Source organism: Stegodyphus dumicola, chromosome 5 (genome assembly GCF_044657685.1).
Source record: "Stegodyphus dumicola isolate Sdum_Otavi_A_Nest chromosome 5, ASM4465768v1".
Lineage (NCBI taxonomy): Eukaryota > Metazoa > Arthropoda > Arachnida > Araneae > Eresidae > Stegodyphus > Stegodyphus dumicola.
In genome coordinates, this window is record NC_140772.1 from 107,756,297 (window position 1) to 107,775,268 (window position 18,972).

General features: G+C 30.5%; 1 protein-coding gene across 3 annotated transcripts in view; it reads left to right on the forward strand.

Annotated features, from left to right (window-relative positions):
* LOC146997197 (uncharacterized) overlaps positions 1-18,972 on the forward strand; it is a 919,946-nt gene that overhangs the window by 354,008 nt on the left and 546,966 nt on the right. For 2 of the 3 annotated variants that reach the window (XM_085816963.1, XM_085816964.1), the window contains one exon: positions 12,318-12,405. The exons of the other annotated variant lie outside the window; for it this stretch is intronic. The gene's annotated coding sequence lies outside the window, so the exon portion shown is untranslated. The remainder of the gene's footprint in view (positions 1-12,317; positions 12,406-18,972) is intronic. 3 annotated transcript variants of the gene reach the window in all.

Below are 18,972 nucleotides of genomic sequence, written 5' to 3' on the forward strand. Positions count from 1 at the left end.
ACGATGTTACATTTCCATTTCTCCAAAAGTAAACTTACCTACATTTCTCTGTCTTTGAAATTTTAAGCTGGAATTTACATGCATATAACTTCACTAGATAATATTTTCTGTAATATTAAGCCAATATACACAATGCTCTTTCTATATAGTTTAACTGGAATACTACATTTCTTACGTTTTTACTACTAAGTTGGAGATACTCAGAACTTTTCCTTCTAATGCATTGTACTAACTATTAATGACTGTATTAACGTTTTGGCCAACTATACAAAACTTTGTTGATTCCCTTTTACACGTCTTACTTTTATTCAAAGGATTCACCAAACTATGTCTGACAAATGTAATTTTTACATTTTCCATTTACACATTTACCCTTATATTTAACTTATAAAACATATTCATGCTGTATTTCTGATTCCTTTTTCCCATAATAAATACAGACTTACACATGTTTCTTTATTGTAAGACCTACTGACTTTAAACAAATCTTATAAGGAGCAATAAATTTTCATGGTATGAAGCCCACTCAAACCAATGCATGGAGCATTTCTACCCAGTTAAGTTTAGATACGTACCAATAGTACTTCATTTCTTCTTATTTTACTCTACAGACATTTATACATATATATTCAGAACACTCCCTTTTATTCAGTAAAATTCATTGATACTACTAACACAAATTTTACTAACTCTTTGAAATATTTTACAAAAATATCTTGTATTTTCTTGCACACATCCTACTTAAATCACCAAACATACACTGAACCTTGATTTATCCTTCATGTGAAAACGTCACTCGGATTCTTAATGATTCCACCATTTACCGCAGAACTTTATAAACAGTACTCTATTCGAACTTATCACAGCCTAACTCTCTTAACAAGGTACAGAAGATTGAATTATATTTTAACTACAGAGAAGAATATCCACATTGTAACGTATTATTTTAAACTTGAATTATAGTCACATTTTGTGACGGAGAATTTAAAGTCTATAATACACATGGAATTAATATTCAGCCATGGAAATGAAACTTTATCGCCTTTCTCCCAATTTGAAATATAAAAATGTGTTAACTTGGAATGTTTCTAACGTATTCATTGTAACTTAACTGAAAAATACCCATATTTCACATTGCCAATAATTTATTTAGCACTGAACTCTTACAGCCTTTTGAGAACGAAATTTAATTTATCATACCTGATAAATGACTCCTACATAGTTATGATACATTACACGAAATATTGAGAAGAGTTCCAAATAAGGATCTAACATAGTAATTAACATAAAAGACCTAACACAAATAATTTTAAGATAGAAATTTCAAAACACAAATAATTTTAAGATAGAAATTTCAAACTGACATTGCTTAATAATGAACTTTTACAGCTTTTTTGACATTTAACTTCTCATACATAATAAATAAAATTACACACAAATAATTATACAAAATAAGTAATAATGACAGAAAGTCCATATAATGATCTACTATAGTCACCAACTTTAAAAATTTTAACGCATTTTGAATATGTCATAAGAAAGACCACACTTATTTGAAAAGCATTAATTTAATTAAACATTGGAACCACGCAGTGCAGCGCACATGTATAACATTTTTATTTATCATGAGTATGACACATAATAAGTAAATAAAATTTTCACAAAGTACGAAACACATTTCGCTTTTAACTGAACTGTACTCTTAAGAAAAATGCAGTATGGAATGCTTAGAACACTCAGTGCCACAGTTCCTCATTTCCCTACGCATTGACCAAAATATACATGTACTTTAAAATCAGTTAAACAAATTCAAATGTTAGTATTCAAAGAGGAATACTTCACAAATTAGATAAAAGAGAGGTACACAATGAACTTGAGTGATAAATACAGAAAAGCATATAAGGACCGAGAAAAAGATGTATTCGTGGAGAACTTTTTAAGATAAACTTGCTCTATTTTTGCACATGGGTTACATTTTGCATTACAGATTAAGGAAACATTCAAGATAATTCCTGTATAACTAGGGATTTTCACACGTTAGTAATGTAATTTATTAGAACAGTGACAGACATATAGGACAACTATGCCATTTCCACGGAAAACAATTTTCCCCCAAGGCAGACTTTAACAGTGAAATATAAAATGGAATAAGGAAATGCCCTATTTCCAACAAAATTAGTATCTGAGTATGCAAAAACATGAACAAGAAATGAATATTTTTCTGAAAATGTTCCGAATGGAATAAGTCGGGACTAGTTTCATGAACAGAGCATGAAAAATAATGATGAATTTTTAATTTATTTTGTCTGTAGTACATTTACTTATGCTAAAATCTTCCATTTGGTTGACTGTACTTTACATTTAGACGCAAGTTGATAAATCAGAGTGATTTTTGTGTTTTAAAGCTTCAGATTCAGAAATATTACAACTTCAGAAATAATAAAACTCAAAAGCAAAAAGATTAAAACGACAAGAGAATATACTGCAAGCAAGCGAACGTGATAAATGACTTTTTGGGCTGAATTTCATGAATTCATAGATGGGGTGCAAAATTTTAATGCACTGTATATGAACTATTTTTCAAATGTATTACGATCACCAACTTTACATAGACTTTAAGTAAACATTTCATGTTAATTTACCATTTTTCCTGAGATTTATCTACGTATTTACTAAATTTTTGCATTTTGTTTATAAATATAATACCAAAAGGACATAAGAGAACATTTGTTTCTTGAAAATGTCCATAATTTTACCCAACTGTTATTTCTTTCATAGCTTTGAAGTAACCTATTAAACATATAGTTATCTTGTATTGACCAGACAGCCGTTGGTCTTGCCAATGTCTGAGTTAAGTCACAAAGCTAGGGAATTTAAGGAATATTTTACCAGTACAGTTTCAAAATGTCTAAAAGACTACCGAGAGCACACTCTGAAAACTTTTGCAAAAAAAAAATGACATCACAAATACAAAAATTTTACGGAACATAACATTAGTTAAAAATTTTCGTTCGAAATTTTAGTTCTGATATAGGAAAATACACGTTAAATAATTAAATGTGGGTATTCGTGTAAATGTTTGTAAAAAAACAAATATATAAATTTTTAGGAAAATTTTGCATGTTTTCTATTTTGGTAATGATACTGGTAAGTTAGGAAAATTTTCTGTACTGAACATATGTGTCTACGAAATTCTTTCGAAAAAGCAGAAAGTAAATAATCATTTCGATACTTCACTAGAAATCAAGTGTTATAGTTGAACAACGATTTAAAAATTTACCAAGAGCACAACGAAGTACATATATAAATTATTTTGCTAATCGGTTATAAACTTTTAAGTACGATATATCCAGAATCTTCAAAATTAGTAATGAAACGTTCAGTTTAACACTTGAGATTTTACTAAAGAAGTCTCTGTAATAGTAAAATGTTGGTTAAAAATTGTGCTAAGAGAAGGAAAAAATATGCTTTTTTTAAAATATTCGCATGATATGTGATAAAAATGAAAGCATGGCCCCGGTTCAGCAATGCAATACAAGGTTTTAAGTAGAAAAGTTTCTAAACTGAGTTTTTTTGTCACGTACGAAAATTAGCAATATATTAGCAGTTGACTAGAAAAAAAAATTTCAAACATAATACTGTGGTATGAAAATTAATCAAAAAGTATAACATTTTTCTTCGCAATAAGTTATGAATATTTTCGTTTCAGTAGAATGAAGTCAGAAAGTACAAATTTAGTAAAGAAACAAGCGCTGATTTTCTTATGAATGTCAGATATTTTCTTAGATATGTTTCTAATGAAATTAGTATATAAACTTCTTTTAAGAAAGAAATAGACTTTATGAGAAAAATCTATGACAATGCAATTTTTGGTGACTTAGAGAAAATATTCAAAGTCTGTATGATCTGTGTTAAAAGTCTCCATTATCTACTACATTCGAATACATTAGAGAAAAATTATCTATTCCTGTAGTATACTAAGATAAAAAAAAATTCCATTTCTTTTCTTAATTTCTGATTCAGTGTGGTAGTGTTGTTGAAGTTAAATCTTCCAAACGTGTAAAAAGTTATTAAATCATACAATACAACTATTTAATAAAAATTTGTTCCCAAATCTTTACAAGGACTTGTAAAAGATAAATAAGAAAATTTATGAAAATTCAATGATTTGCAGTGGCCGTAATATTCAAAGTGTTCAAAAGGTTATCGATAAGGTACTTCACAAAAAACAATATATGAAAACACGAACACGTCACAACCATCGGTAAATAACTTTCGTCCAAACTAAAAATTTTTTACTCTAAATTTACTTTGGATGGGGGAAAAGAAACATTATAGGATTCAAAATGAAGATACTCGTGTAAACTTTCCGAAACGAAATGTACAGTATTTCAGGAAATATTCACTTAACTTCTAACTCGTTTGTAATTTTGTTAAATCATATGTAATGAGCGTATGTGAGACACGAAATTCATTCGTATGCGAAAAAATAACAAACATTTAACTATCTGGACAATGAATCAAATTTCATTGGAAATGTAATTTCATGAAAGGTAGTACATGGAAAATCTGTATGGAAAATCTTGAGGATAATTTCTGGTGTGTTTTTTTCGAATAAAAAAAAATAGTTAAAGGCTCATAGGTTAGAAATGAACTACTAAATTTGGTCAATTTTCATCAAAAACGCCGTAAGAAGTTCTCCGTACTGGTAAAATATTCCTTAAATTCCCTAGCTTTGTGACTTAACTCAGACATTGGTAAGACCAACGGCTGTCTGGTCAATACAAGATAACTATATGTTTAATAGGTTACTTCAAAGCTATGAAAGAAATAACAGTTGGGTAAAATTATGGACATTTTCAAGAAACAAATGTTCTCTTATGTCCTTTTGGTATTATATTTATAAACAAAATGCAAAAATTTAGTAAATACGTAGATAAATCTCAGGAAAAATGGTAAATTAACATGAAATGTTTACTTAAAGTCTATGTAAAGTTGGTGATCGTAATACATTTGAAAAATAGTTCATATACAGTGCATTAAAATTTTGCACCCCATCTATGAATTCATGAAATTCAGCCCAAAAAGTCATTTATCACGTTCGCTTGCTTGCAGTATATTCTCTTGTCGTTTTAATCTTTTTGCTTTTGAGTTTTATTATTTCTGAAGTTGTAATATTTCTGAATCTGAAGCTTTAAAACACAAAAATCACTCTGATTTATCAACTTGCGTCTAAATGTAAAGTACAGTCAACCAAATGGAAGATTTTAGCATAAGTAAATGTACTACAGACAAAATAAATTAAAAATTCATCATTAATTTTCATGCTCTGTTCATGAAACTAGTCCCGACTTATTCCATTCGGAACATTTTCAGAAAAATATTCATTTCTTGTTCATGTTTTTGCATACTCAGATACTAATTTTGTTGGAAATAGGGCATTTCCTTATTCCATTTTATATTTCACTGTTAAAGTCTGCCTTGGGGGAAAATTGTTTTCCGTGGAAATGGCATAGTTGTCCTATATGTCTGTCACTGTTCTAATAAATTACATTACTAACGTGTGAAAATCCCTAGTTATACAGGAATTATCTTGAATGTTTCCTTAATCTGTAATGCAAAATGTAACCCATGTGCAAAAATAGAGCAAGTTTATCTTAAAAAGTTCTCCACGAATACATCTTTTTCTCGGTCCTTACATGCTTTTCTGTATTTATCACTCAAGTTCATTGTGTACCTCTCTTTTATCTAATTTGTGAAGTATTCCTCTTTGAATACTAACATTTGAATTTGTTTAACTGATTTTAAAGTACATGTATATTTTGGTCAATGCGTAGGGAAATGAGGAACTGTGGCACTGAGTGTTCTAAGCATTCCATACTGCATTTTTCTTAAGAGTACAGTTCAGTTAAAAGCGAAATGTGTTTCGTACTTTGTGAAAATTTTATTTACTTATTATGTGTCATACTCATGATAAATAAAAATGTTATACATGTGCGCTGCACTGCGTGGTTCCAATGTTTAATTAAATTAATGCTTTTCAAATAAGTGTGGTCTTTCTTATGACATATTCAAAATGCGTTAAAATTTTTAAAGTTGGTGACTATAGTAGATCATTATATGGACTTTCTGTCATTATTACCTATTTTGTATAATTATTTGTGTGTAATTTTATTTATTATGTATGAGAAGTTAAATGTCAAAAAAGCTGTAAAAGTTCATTATTAAGCAATGTCAGTTTGAAATTTCTATCTTAAAATTATTTGTGTTTTGAAATTTCTATCTTAAAATTATTTGTGTTAGGTCTTTTATGTTAATTACTATGTTAGATCCTTATTTGGAACTCTTCTCAATATTTCGTGTAATGTATCATAACTATGTAGGAGTCATTTATCAGGTATGATAAATTAAATTTCGTTCTCAAAAGGCTGTAAGAGTTCAGTGCTAAATAAATTATTGGCAATGTGAAATATGGGTATTTTTCAGTTAAGTTACAATGAATACGTTAGAAACATTCCAAGTTAACACATTTTTATATTTCAAATTGGGAGAAAGGCGATAAAGTTTCATTTCCATGGCTGAATATTAATTCCATGTGTATTATAGACTTTAAATTCTCCGTCACAAAATGTGACTATAATTCAAGTTTAAAATAATACGTTACAATGTGGATATTCTTCTCTGTAGTTAAAATATAATTCAATCTTCTGTACCTTGTTAAGAGAGTTAGGCTGTGATAAGTTCGAATAGAGTACTGTTTATAAAGTTCTGCGGTAAATGGTGGAATCATTAAGAATCCGAGTGACGTTTTCACATGAAGGATAAATCAAGGTTCAGTGTATGTTTGGTGATTTAAGTAGGATGTGTGCAAGAAAATACAAGATATTTTTGTAAAATATTTCAAAGAGTTAGTAAAATTTGTGTTAGTAGTATCAATGAATTTTACTGAATAAAAGGGAGTGTTCTGAATATATATGTATAAATGTCTGTAGAGTAAAATAAGAAGAAATGAAGTACTATTGGTACGTATCTAAACTTAACTGGGTAGAAATGCTCCATGCATTGGTTTGAGTGGGCTTCATACCATGAAAATTTATTGCTCCTTATAAGATTTGTTTAAAGTCAGTAGGTCTTACAATAAAGAAACATGTGTAAGTCTGTATTTATTATGGGAAAAAGGAATCAGAAATACAGCATGAATATGTTTTATAAGTTAAATATAAGGGTAAATGTGTAAATGGAAAATGTAAAAATTACATTTGTCAGACATAGTTTGGTGAATCCTTTGAATAAAAGTAAGACGTGTAAAAGGGAATCAACAAAGTTTTGTATAGTTGGCCAAAACGTTAATACAGTCATTAATAGTTAGTACAATGCATTAGAAGGAAAAGTTCTGAGTATCTCCAACTTAGTAGTAAAAACGTAAGAAATGTAGTATTCCAGTTAAACTATATAGAAAGAGCATTGTGTATATTGGCTTAATATTACAGAAAATATTATCTAGTGAAGTTATATGCATGTAAATTCCAGCTTAAAATTTCAAAGACAGAGAAATGTAGGTAAGTTTACTTTTGGAGAAATGGAAATGTAACATCGTATTGTATTTAAAACAAGGGAAAAATGTTAAGGGTAAAATAAAAATGTAACAAAAAAAATTTTTTAAAGGAAAGGGGGGAAAAAATGAAATTTATTTTAGGAAGTAAAATGCATAAGGGAAAAATAAACTGCATTTGTGTAAACAAAAAACTCAAAAGAATTAAAATTATGAAACTAAATATTACTTTCGTAAAAAAATTAAGTTAAAAATGTAGTAACACCTTTTTTTTAAATAAAAAGCGGAAAGGAAAATTAAATTTGTAAAAATAAATATTAATTTTGTAAAACCAAAAGAAAAGTTTAAACAAAAAATTAAAATAAAGTAAAGTAAAAATACGAAAAGGAATAAATTTTGGAAAAAATTCAATTCGTAAATAAAAATATTACTTTTGTAAAACCAAAAAGAATTTAAACAAAAAATTTAAATAAAGTAAAGTAAAAATACGAAAAGGAAAAAATTTTGGAAAAAAAAAAAAAACTTTTGCAAAATAAAAAAAGTGAAAAGGAAAATTCAATTCGTAAAAATAAATATTACTTTTGTAAAACCAAAAAGAAAATTAAATATAGAAAAATAAACTTTGCAAGATAAAAAGTAAAAAGAAAATTTAAATTCACTTTTGTGGTAGTAAACGTCAAGTTGCGAAAGTTAAAAATAAAATTTATGTTTGGGAAAGGGAAAAAAATGAAATCAAAAATTAATAAATTAACTAATATCTAAAAAAATAGTAAGAATGAGATGAAAAATGAAAACAATTAAAAATACCTTAACAATAAAAAAAATTTAACTGTGGGAAAATCTTACATTTAAAACAGCAATGATTAAAGTAATGATTAAGAAGCCAAAAGAAATCCTAGCCGTTGTGTAAAAACAAATGTCTGACGAGGTTTTCATGTCAAGGCGCATGCGCCGACTTTCAGCCTTATGTCATCAATGGTGCAAAAAGTCAAAGGGCCAAATAGAGTTTCAAATAACAAGTCCGATAAGAGGACCGGGTAGCCGAGCGGTAAAGCGCTAGACTCCCATCCCAGAGATAGCGAGTTCGAATCCCGGCGGTGGAGTTTATTTTAAAATTCATTAAAAAATGGATGAAAATATTATGGAGTTAATTAAAAATAATGACGGATTAAATAATTAAAAAGGATGATTCATAATAAATAATGAAACATAATTAAAAAATAATGAATAAAAAAGATTAAATAACTAAAATAATAAAGAAAAAAATTGGTAAGTAAGGAAAATAATAAAGTTGACGTCACGTGGTTTAAGCGACCATTGCCACAAACATAAAAATAGTGTCGTTGCCACAAAAAATAAACTTTGAAAAGATCGTTGCCACAGAATCAAAACGAAACTCAACATGATTACGTCATTCCATCACGTGATACAAGATGGCGCTGGTGTCGTCACCTCCGGAGAAATTCAAAATGGCGGAGGCCACGCCCCTTTTCTGTGACGCCACTTCCGCCGCCCGGTTACCTCCGGTTACTACTTGTGTGTTTGTCTGTTCGTTTGAATGCGTGAACGTTTGTATCTGTGTATGTTTGTATGTTTGTGCATATGTACGTATTTTTACATGTGTATGCATGTTTGTACATTCGCTTGTAAGCATGTATGTTTTTATGTTCATTTGCATACATATAGGTTTGTTTGTTTTCGATATAGTGTCGCCATTAATTTTTTTTCACTCTATCAATGTTCAATTTTCTTAGTAGACAAAGTAGTAATAGCAGTTTCTTTGTAGACAAGGTGACTTAAGCGTTCTTTTTGTTTTTTTCCATTATTAAGCATTCCTTTCTTCGCACTTATGTCCCGTAAAATTCAACAGCAAAATTAGAAAATATTTAGAAACAGACTATCTTTAGAATTTCCAGTAGGGTGTTGACATACATTTGTTTTTCAATATTCACTATGTAATTTCTTTAAAAATAATACATGTCGATAAGATTTGGTGGCAACATCTTTTTATTTGAGAAGTGATATAGATAAAAACACGAGAATCGAAACTAATAGCACCTGTGGGGAGGGGGGAAAATGTCATAAAATTTTTCATACGTATTGTTCAGATTCTATCCGAATCGAGTACGAAAGATCATCATTGACATACCACAAGATCAAAGGTATTCGAAGACATTGCTCTATCCCACCCCAGTAACGTACCAATCAAGATTCGTTCAAAATTCAGTTCAAGACCTCGCTAATCGGATCGACACTGATGTGATCAAGTTAGGCATCCGGTGTTCAAAAAGCCATCTTGTGCCCCCTCACCCCCACCACTTGACTCCTACCTTATTGTTATTAATCCTTCGAAAGTTCGCAGAACCAGAAGAAGAACAAAAAATTTATGCTTAGACTTAATCACTGATGCTGGCCACGAAGTTTTTCGCTTCGATCAGGTAATAGTGGAGTGGTGAGGAGGGGGAGAGAAGAGAAAGCTATTTTAATCGACGTAAGAATCTGTTCACCTTTTCGACCGCTGGCTAGCAATTATTCCTGCAAGCAAGGTCGAGGCAAAAAGGCATTGTATTCTGGTGCGGACGAAAAGAAAAAGATAAAAGAGGAGAAAATTGATCACAATTATAGTCAAATATATAAAGGTTCGACGTCGAAATTTTTTTTTGTTTTGTGTGTGTCTGTATGTGTGTGTCATATCTATAGTTTACTAGCTGATGTATTCGACAAGTAAATTTCTGTGGGTGGCTAACTAACTAGCAGTAAGAAAGATCAGTGGTGTACCTAGAAGTGGGCGGAGAAGGTGATCTGCTCCGGGCAGCGTATTTTTGAGGGAATACATTTTTCGCATGAAATATTACTTTATAAGTCTCAGTCATGTAGAACTTGTAACTTTTATATACTGCTACTAATTCGGCGAGGCAGGTGAAAAAATAATAAGAGATTCTGAACTGCTTTACAGAATTAAATTGAGAATAAAAATAGTTTTTACTCTACGTAATGTAGTCAAAGAAATCACCGCAAGATTTCAACAACTACATATTCTTGTCATACCTTTTTTTATTATATCGAATTTTTTGAATGAAAATTATGGCTATCAACTAAATGATAATCTTATTATCATTAATAAGGAATTACTCACTAAGAGAAAAGTATCTCAGAATTTTATTTTCGTTATTGCTAGGGAAAACGAAACAGGACCTTGTGAAGGGATGAATGAAGTTAATTTTTTGCAGTTCATTTCATCATAATTCTTCACCTTAAGTGTTGCTAATACTTGTAGTGGTAAGTGTTAACAGATATCAGATGAATTTTCTAAATAAAAGTCGTTTAAGATGTGTAGATCAACACATGTTTATTTTGCATTTAAGAAGTCTTTCTGTGCTGTCTGCATAACAGCAGCTGGAATCACCAAGAAAGCCTGAATGTTATGGATGGTTTTGCAAAAAAAAAAAAAAAAAAAAGGTAATACAATTTTTAAATGCTGGAATTAACACAAATATAATAATAATTCGAAAATAAACACATAGTTTTGGTTTATTTCCCTATATGTCATTTTAACCTCTTTTTAGTTATTTGCTTGCATATCAACAGAGGGAACATATTCAGAGACTGCCCTGAGAGACAAAACCTGTAGTTACGCCACCTAGTAGGATTTGTAATGATGTTGGAAGACCAAAATAGAAAAATACTTTAAGTTAAGCTGATTCCGAAATACTAATTCTTAATTATTTCCAACCATTCATATTAATCCCCATTATTTTCACTTATTGAGAAACAATATTGTTACCATAGTTTTCCTTAAGAGTTTGGAATGATAATGGAAGGTTAAAAAAATCTGAAAAACAATTAATCGATACTGATTCTGAAGGATTAACTCCCAACTATTTTCTTGTAGAATCATTCCCATCAACTAATAAGCCCCCCGACATTAAATTAAAATGACCGACCAAGGTACCTGTGTCCTGTCCAATGTTCAACCCTTGTTTTCAACCAGGTTCTATCTCGAATTATTTTTGGATATGTTGATACTGACAGTAACTTGCTGAGCGCACGGAAAAAGCTAAACATTTTGACTGCTCAGTGTTGAAGTTAACTCATTAGGCGTACGGAGAGAATTAAAATTTTTGATTGCTCAATGACCTCCCTCAGACTGTTTTTGGTTACTCTTTTTTCGAAAATTTTACTTCTGAATGTAAACATTAATCAGCTGAGTACGTCTATGCCACACTCATTTTTTTCTTTCGCCTTTCTGAATCATATTAACCAAGATTCTGATATCACAACTAACACTGTAATAATAACTAAAGGAAAAGTAAACAATAACTAAAGTAGGCTCATTCATGTCATAATTGTAGTATAAACACATAAAAGTAATATCAAAACCATTAGCAAAACGCAAATCACAAAGTTATATCACATTAATAAGGCTTATAATATACTGTTGTATTATTGTAATCTTAAAATTCCTAATTTTAAATGTATAAAAATAACATCATACCTGTTTCCCAAAATAAAAGTTTCAAAACTTAGGGATTCCTTTTTAAATTGCATCTAAAATGGTTGCCACTCACAGCGTGAAAGCGAAGAATAATTAAATTAAACGATTTGATATATCGTTTATATTTCAGTGTTTTCAAATATTATGTTGGTATTTTTGTGTGTGAAAGCTTCGCATAAATTTTGTGAACAAATATTCTAAAAGAGAAAAAAAAAAAAAAAAAAAAAAAAATATTTTTCTTAAGAAAAGGGGACTTTTTTTGTTTTACAGATAAGAATATCCAGAGCAACCTTCATCAGTTGGATACTTTCATCTTTGCATTCCGTCTACATTCTACATTCCAAACACAAAAAGTAGAGTGAGTATGAAAAAACGTTTGATAGCACTTAATACTCTGTAAACATGAACATTGATTAGCTGACTGTGTCCACAGTATACATCTTTTTTTTTTTTTTTTTTTTTTTTTTCTTTCTTTCCCCTCTGAGCATTTTCTAAAACATGTTTCCCATTGTGTTGCTCTAAGGGTCTGAAATGATGTTGGAAATAATAATAATAAAATATATAAAAATCATTGAGTAAATATCATCATTTTAATATAAAAATCATCATTTTAAGAAACTCAATGAAATCATTGAGTTTCTTAAAATCCAAAATTTGTTAAAGTATTACAAAATATGAAATCGATATTAAAACAAATTACAAATTTGAGCTTTCAGATGCCCATTTTCGGAGGAGGATTACGTTATTTAAAATTAGATGGCTCTAGTTAACGTTGTTTTATCACAATGCGAGAAACATACATACATTTATGTAGATTCTTCATTATTTAATTTCTTTAAATGTAACGCAGGGCGATAATATTTGGGGGCAACAATTTGAAAAGTGATACGAACATATACAGTGAATCGACGCAAAATGCCAAAACGAAATTAATAGTCCTTCTGAGCGAACGCTCCTTTGGGCTAATAATAATAATAATAATAATAAAGATATATTGATTCTGACATATTAACTCTCAATTATTTCTATTTCCATTTATTCCCAGTTAAAAATAATAATGATAATTAAAGTATACTGATTCGGATGCATATGAAATCCCAGTTATTTCCATTTAATTCTCAGTTATTCCTATAAATTCTCAATTAGCTCCATTTATTCGGAATATATAATTAGATTATTTATTACCGTTGTCTGGAACCGAAGTTGGCAAATGGAAAGGGGGAAAAAAAACTAAAAAATAGTTCTGAAGCTTTGAATCCCAGTTATTCCCAAACTTCTTCCATTTATTCCCACTTATTCAAAACTGTTCCCAATTAATCCCGGTATTTTCAAGCTATTTCTATTTATTGAGAAACAGTTGAATTCTTGGTTACCATGCCTTATCTCCTGTAAGTGTCTGAAATGTTATTAGCAAATGAAACATATGGGAGACCAGCATTCTTAGTGAGTACAAAATTTTCTCTAGGATACGGAGAATATAAAATGTTAGCTTTTGTAATTTTTATAAAACTGTTTTTTTTTTTTTTTTCTAATAAAAAATGCTAAATCATGAATTTCATTTAAAATATTTTTGCAACTGGAAGGATTTGTCTAAGAGCAAAGGAAAGAAAGGCCGGGAAAGAATTTACTTGGACAATTATACATCTTAAAATCTCTGTTTGGTGTATAGTGCCTTAAAAGGAAAAAAAATTACAATGAAAAGAAAAAAGTTCCTTCTTCAAGGTATCTTTAGCTACTAACTTTTCTCTTGCCTATCAAACATATAAACAAATTAGAAATAAAGCTTACGATACGAAAGCTTCGCACAAAGGCAAAGCAAGATGATTTTCAGAAAACAGATAGGGAATTTATAACAATGGAGCACACGAGAGCTAATTTACTCAGGAGGGACACCTTCATGGTTGACTTGCTAAGGGAAATTGGAAGCTTACTCATATGGAAAACCGCAGAAGCCGATGCATCTAGCCTCGGGCTATTTTCGTAACTAAAATTAATTGCTCGTGCAACAAATTTGCATTCTTTTACTTTTCCTTTATTCTGAGCACGTTTTCGGGAAACATATTATTTATTTCCATATAGCATCTCTAGGTGAAGGGGCTTGTTTTTGGAGAGTTAGAGACTAGGTTTGATCGCCACTGAATAGCACCAATATGGATTAGAAACTGCGTTGAACCATATCGGTTCTACACCCTATTGATGATTTTCAATGTTCGATCTCTACGTCGTTTTGACACTATGCGATGTCTATCCTGTGTCGTGTCGACGTTGCGCAGTGTCGATCCTGTTACGTGTCTGGGTACTATGCAGCGTCAATACGTTGTAGAACCAACATGTTACCGACATTGCGCTGGATCAACATGCAACAGGATCGAAACTGCATAAGGTTTATATGGTGTAGCTCAGAGGAGTTGAACCTTTGATCTTCTCTGGACAGCACTGGAAGAATATGAGATATTTTTTAGGCTACAGAAAATATTTCTAAGACCAGTGGCAGCTTGCGAACTCCCAAATAAGTGAATCATACAATTAGGTAGGCTTCACTGAAAATTCTCGGGTTTGTTAAATTTTAACCGCTGCAAAAAATTTCTTAATTTCACCTCTAGGAGAGAAATGTTTGGATTTGATCACGTTAGATCAAATTTACAGAGGCTGCACTATACATGAGAAGCGCATATTTTAGTGAGTCAAATTTTATTGAGTCAGCGATTCAGCCGATTCATATGGCGAGCAGCAACTGCTTAACCCTAACGATGGCTGTTGAGCAAGAAAATCAGAAAAAATATATTTAAGTAATTTAAACTTTTTTAATTTATTATATTTTAATGTTATGACAGGAAGTTAGAATTACTTATTTAATAATTACATTATATTTAACATTTTGTAGATAAAATTCCATTATAAATTTTTTTTCTAATTACAAAGAAAACAAGAAGTCATTAAATTAATGCAATATTTGACCCTGAATTGGAGAAATAAATGCATCAGTTTCTGATTCGATTGAAGTGATTGCAATTCTTAGGGAGTTCTCAAGGTGTTCATCCGATATTCTGATATTCTGGTTCTAATTTTACTATTACTTCAAGTATCATAAATACATGCGCTGGCAAATAATGATCACATGAAGATCACATGCATAAATGCGTGACTACAGCGAGGCATATTTTTCTCTGAGTAAGTGTGATTTATAAACGTCCAACCGAGAGGTGTGATCCAATTTTTCTTCAAGCTGAATTTCAGATAGCAACTGTATGCATTCTGTTTGAAAATTTAATAGCAGTGTCTATGTCGATTGCAAATAGAGTCACAATTGATTATTTTCACGAAAAATCTAAAACTGTGTATTTTTTCCCTTTTTAGTGTTATCTTTCTCTAACGTATTGAAACGTAAAGATTTATTCGGGTTTGCTCTTTTTGGCAACTCAGAATGCATTTTATTTCGTTCCAATTCGCGTCAAAAAGCTTATCCGTCTATGTTGATTTGGTTTACTAAGATTACGGCAAAGCACATCCTGTATCAGCAAAATGCTTCGATCGTATACACTCATCGGAATTTAATCGCTTAGTACTGTAACTAGTAATAAACCAATTAAATCTGCAAAATAAATTGAAGATTTTTTCCAAACGCAACACTTTGAGAGCCAACAACATGTAAATTTGCATCGGCGATAATTTTATTCCGCTCGGTGACAACACATTGCTCTTAAATTGCTCCATTAGTTAATCAGTAACAGATTGATTAAATTGGAAAATTAAGCTAAACAAAACAACTACGGTTTGATAATTTTTTATGCAGGAAGGCGCTTCTAAGTGGAATTGTATTTCGCACTGTAGCAATACTTGCCAAGGACTCCTTCTTGCCTATCAGTTTTACTGTGAAATGATTTTATATCTTAAAGAGTATATTTCTTCAGAGGTGTAATAATAATTTTGTTAAGAAAGTATTTTGTATGTTAAAAGAAAACAACGCACCATCTTTGAGGTGCAATAATAATTTTGCGGGGAGAGATTTTATATGCTAATTGAAAACAATACATTACTTTAGAGGTGTAGTAATAATCTTCCTAAAAGAGGATTTTATAAGTAAAGTGAAAAACAGTACACCACTTTCGAAATATAATAGTAATATTGCTATGTAAGGATTATATATATTAAGTGAAAATATTATAGAAGCTTCGAGGTGTAATAATAATCTTCTAAGAAAGAATTTTATACGTTAAAGTGAAAATAATGCAGCATCTTCTAGTGTAATAAGAATTTTTTTAGCAAAGAATTTGATCTGTTAAATGAAAACAATACACAACTTTAGAAATGTAACAATAGTTTTGCTAGGAAAAGATTTTGTACACTAAATGGAAACAATACACCAGCTTCGAGAATAGAAGTTATGATTATATAGTTGAAGTTATATTTTTCCTGGAAGAGGATTCTGCCTGCTAAGGCAAAACAGTGCATCGCAGGTGTAATAATTTTACTAGTAAAGGGTTTTATATATTGACTGAAAACAATGCACTACTTTTGAAATGCGATAACAATTTTCCTAGTAAAGGATTTTACATGTTAAGTAAAAACAATTTACCACCTTCAAAGTGTCATAATAATTTTGTTATTAAAAGGTTTTACATATTATGTGTAAAAACAATGCACCATCTTCAAGTATAGAATAATGATAGTTAATAATAGTTTAATAATAATATTTTTGCTGGAAAGAATTTTATATATTAAGCAAAAGCAATACACCACCTGTAAAATATAATAACAATTTTCCTGGAAAAAGGTTTCATATATTAAGTGAAAATAATACATCACTTTGGTGGTGTATTAAAAATTTTGCTAAAAAAAATATTTGATATGTTAAATGAAAGCGATACACCAACTTTTGAGATGTAAAGATGTAAAAACAATTTTCCTAGAAAAGAGTTTTATGTGTTAAGTGAAAACGATATACTACCATCCAGTATAATAGTAATCTTGCTATAAAAGAATTTTACATGTTAAATGAAAACTGCACATCACCTTGGAGGCTTAGCAATAATTTTATTAGAGAAGGGTTTATATAGTTTATATATGTTAACAGTGCAAAAAATATTCCGACTTGGACGTGTAATAACAATTTTGCTGAGAAGAAAATATGTTAAGTAGAAACTCAGACTTAAAGTAATGAAAATTTGGCTAGGAAAGGCTTAAGAGAAAACAATGCAATCATTACCTTTGAGGTGGAATAATAACTTTGCTAAAAAAAGATTATGTAAACAAAAAACAATACACTGCCTTTGAAGTGTTAAAATATTATTACTAGAAATGGATTATATGTGTTAACAGTAGAAACAATATATCACAATTATGTACAACTATATATTCACATCTTTAAAGAGTGACAACAGTTTTGCTAGGGGGGAGAATAGATGTTAAGTGAAAACATTGCACCACCTTCGAGGTGTAATAACGATGTTTCCTAAGAAAGAATTTTGCATGACTAGTCAAAACAATACACTGCTTTCGAAGTGCAATAATTTTATAGATTATCAATTTTATATGTTTAACGAAAACGATATACCTTCTCCTAGATGCAATATTTAAGAACAACATTTAAGATATAAATAATGAAATCAGGCGACAAGTTTGATAAAAACATTACGCACTTTATTTAATTTAATGAATTTTACTAACAGTCGCTTTTTAGGATTTAAGTTGGTTATCGAGTTTTATTTTGCCTCCGACTAGAAACTTTTATGAAGGCACTTCAACGCAGGATCGAGGAAGCATGGACGAATTTTCCCTCTCTCTCTGGGAAAAAGTGAATGTTCGTTGTTTAGCATTGATTTGTTTGTTCGTTGTTTTGCACTGTTTACGTTTAAGTTGAAGCTAATGTTTGTTTTCTGCTACGACGCTTATCTTTAATTTTAAGTACTGTACATGTATATCATACATACAGTAATGTTTAATAATGCTTTAACTGAAACATCGTGTATAGTGAAATTTCTGATTTATTTCATGATTTATTTTGTTATATAACTAGACTTATAAGGTATTTCTCCCGCCTTCTCAGCATGCCTTCGTAGTGTAGTGGTCAGCACGCTGGGCGCGTATTCCAGAAGTCCGTGGTTCGATTCCCGATGAGAGCGTTGCTCATTTTTCATCTTCGATGCTTTCAAAAAAATACCTAATGCCTCTACAGACTGAACAGACAAGTTGGTGTTATGCTACCAAATCAAGCAATAACATAATGAACCACCTTCTTGCAATTTTGATTTAATCTTATTGTCAAGTCTCAAAATGTGTATCCAACGTTTAAGTTTGGATGATTGTCGTTCCCATGTAATTTCGTTAAAAAATCGGGGGTTTACTAGCAGTATATAAAAGTTACTAGTTCTTCATGAGCAGCTAGTTTCCAAATGCTACTAACATGACTATAAACTTTTACTACGATTTGCTTGGGGGTCATCCCCAGAAGCCTAAGTTCGATGTTCCAGAAAATGGGACATGGCAACAAGGTAATGGTGACCTCGAAAAGTTGAGGGGAAGGACCACCTGTCCTTGGTGCTTTGCATCCTCCTTTTCATCGACATAGAGCGAGGGGTTGCACTTGCTAGCGTCAACCTGTTCGCGTCGCCAATTCATCGGGGCATTTTTCATCGCTTGTTTTCTTATTCTGAAGCATGAAGGCTTCTTTGTCTGTTAGCTAAACGAGAATTTCGCTGATATATGTAAAATCTGAAAAGAGCGATCCCAAATTTAAGAACAATTATTATAGTAAATATTATTAACAGCACTTGTTATAGTGATGTAAGATGCACCTGAAAATTAGCGACATAAATATCTGAAAATTAGTACTATAATGTAAATACTAGTAACTTATACAATAACTAGCATAATATGCTGTAATGTTGTAACTAGTATCTGGTTTTTAAGTATTATCTGAAAATTA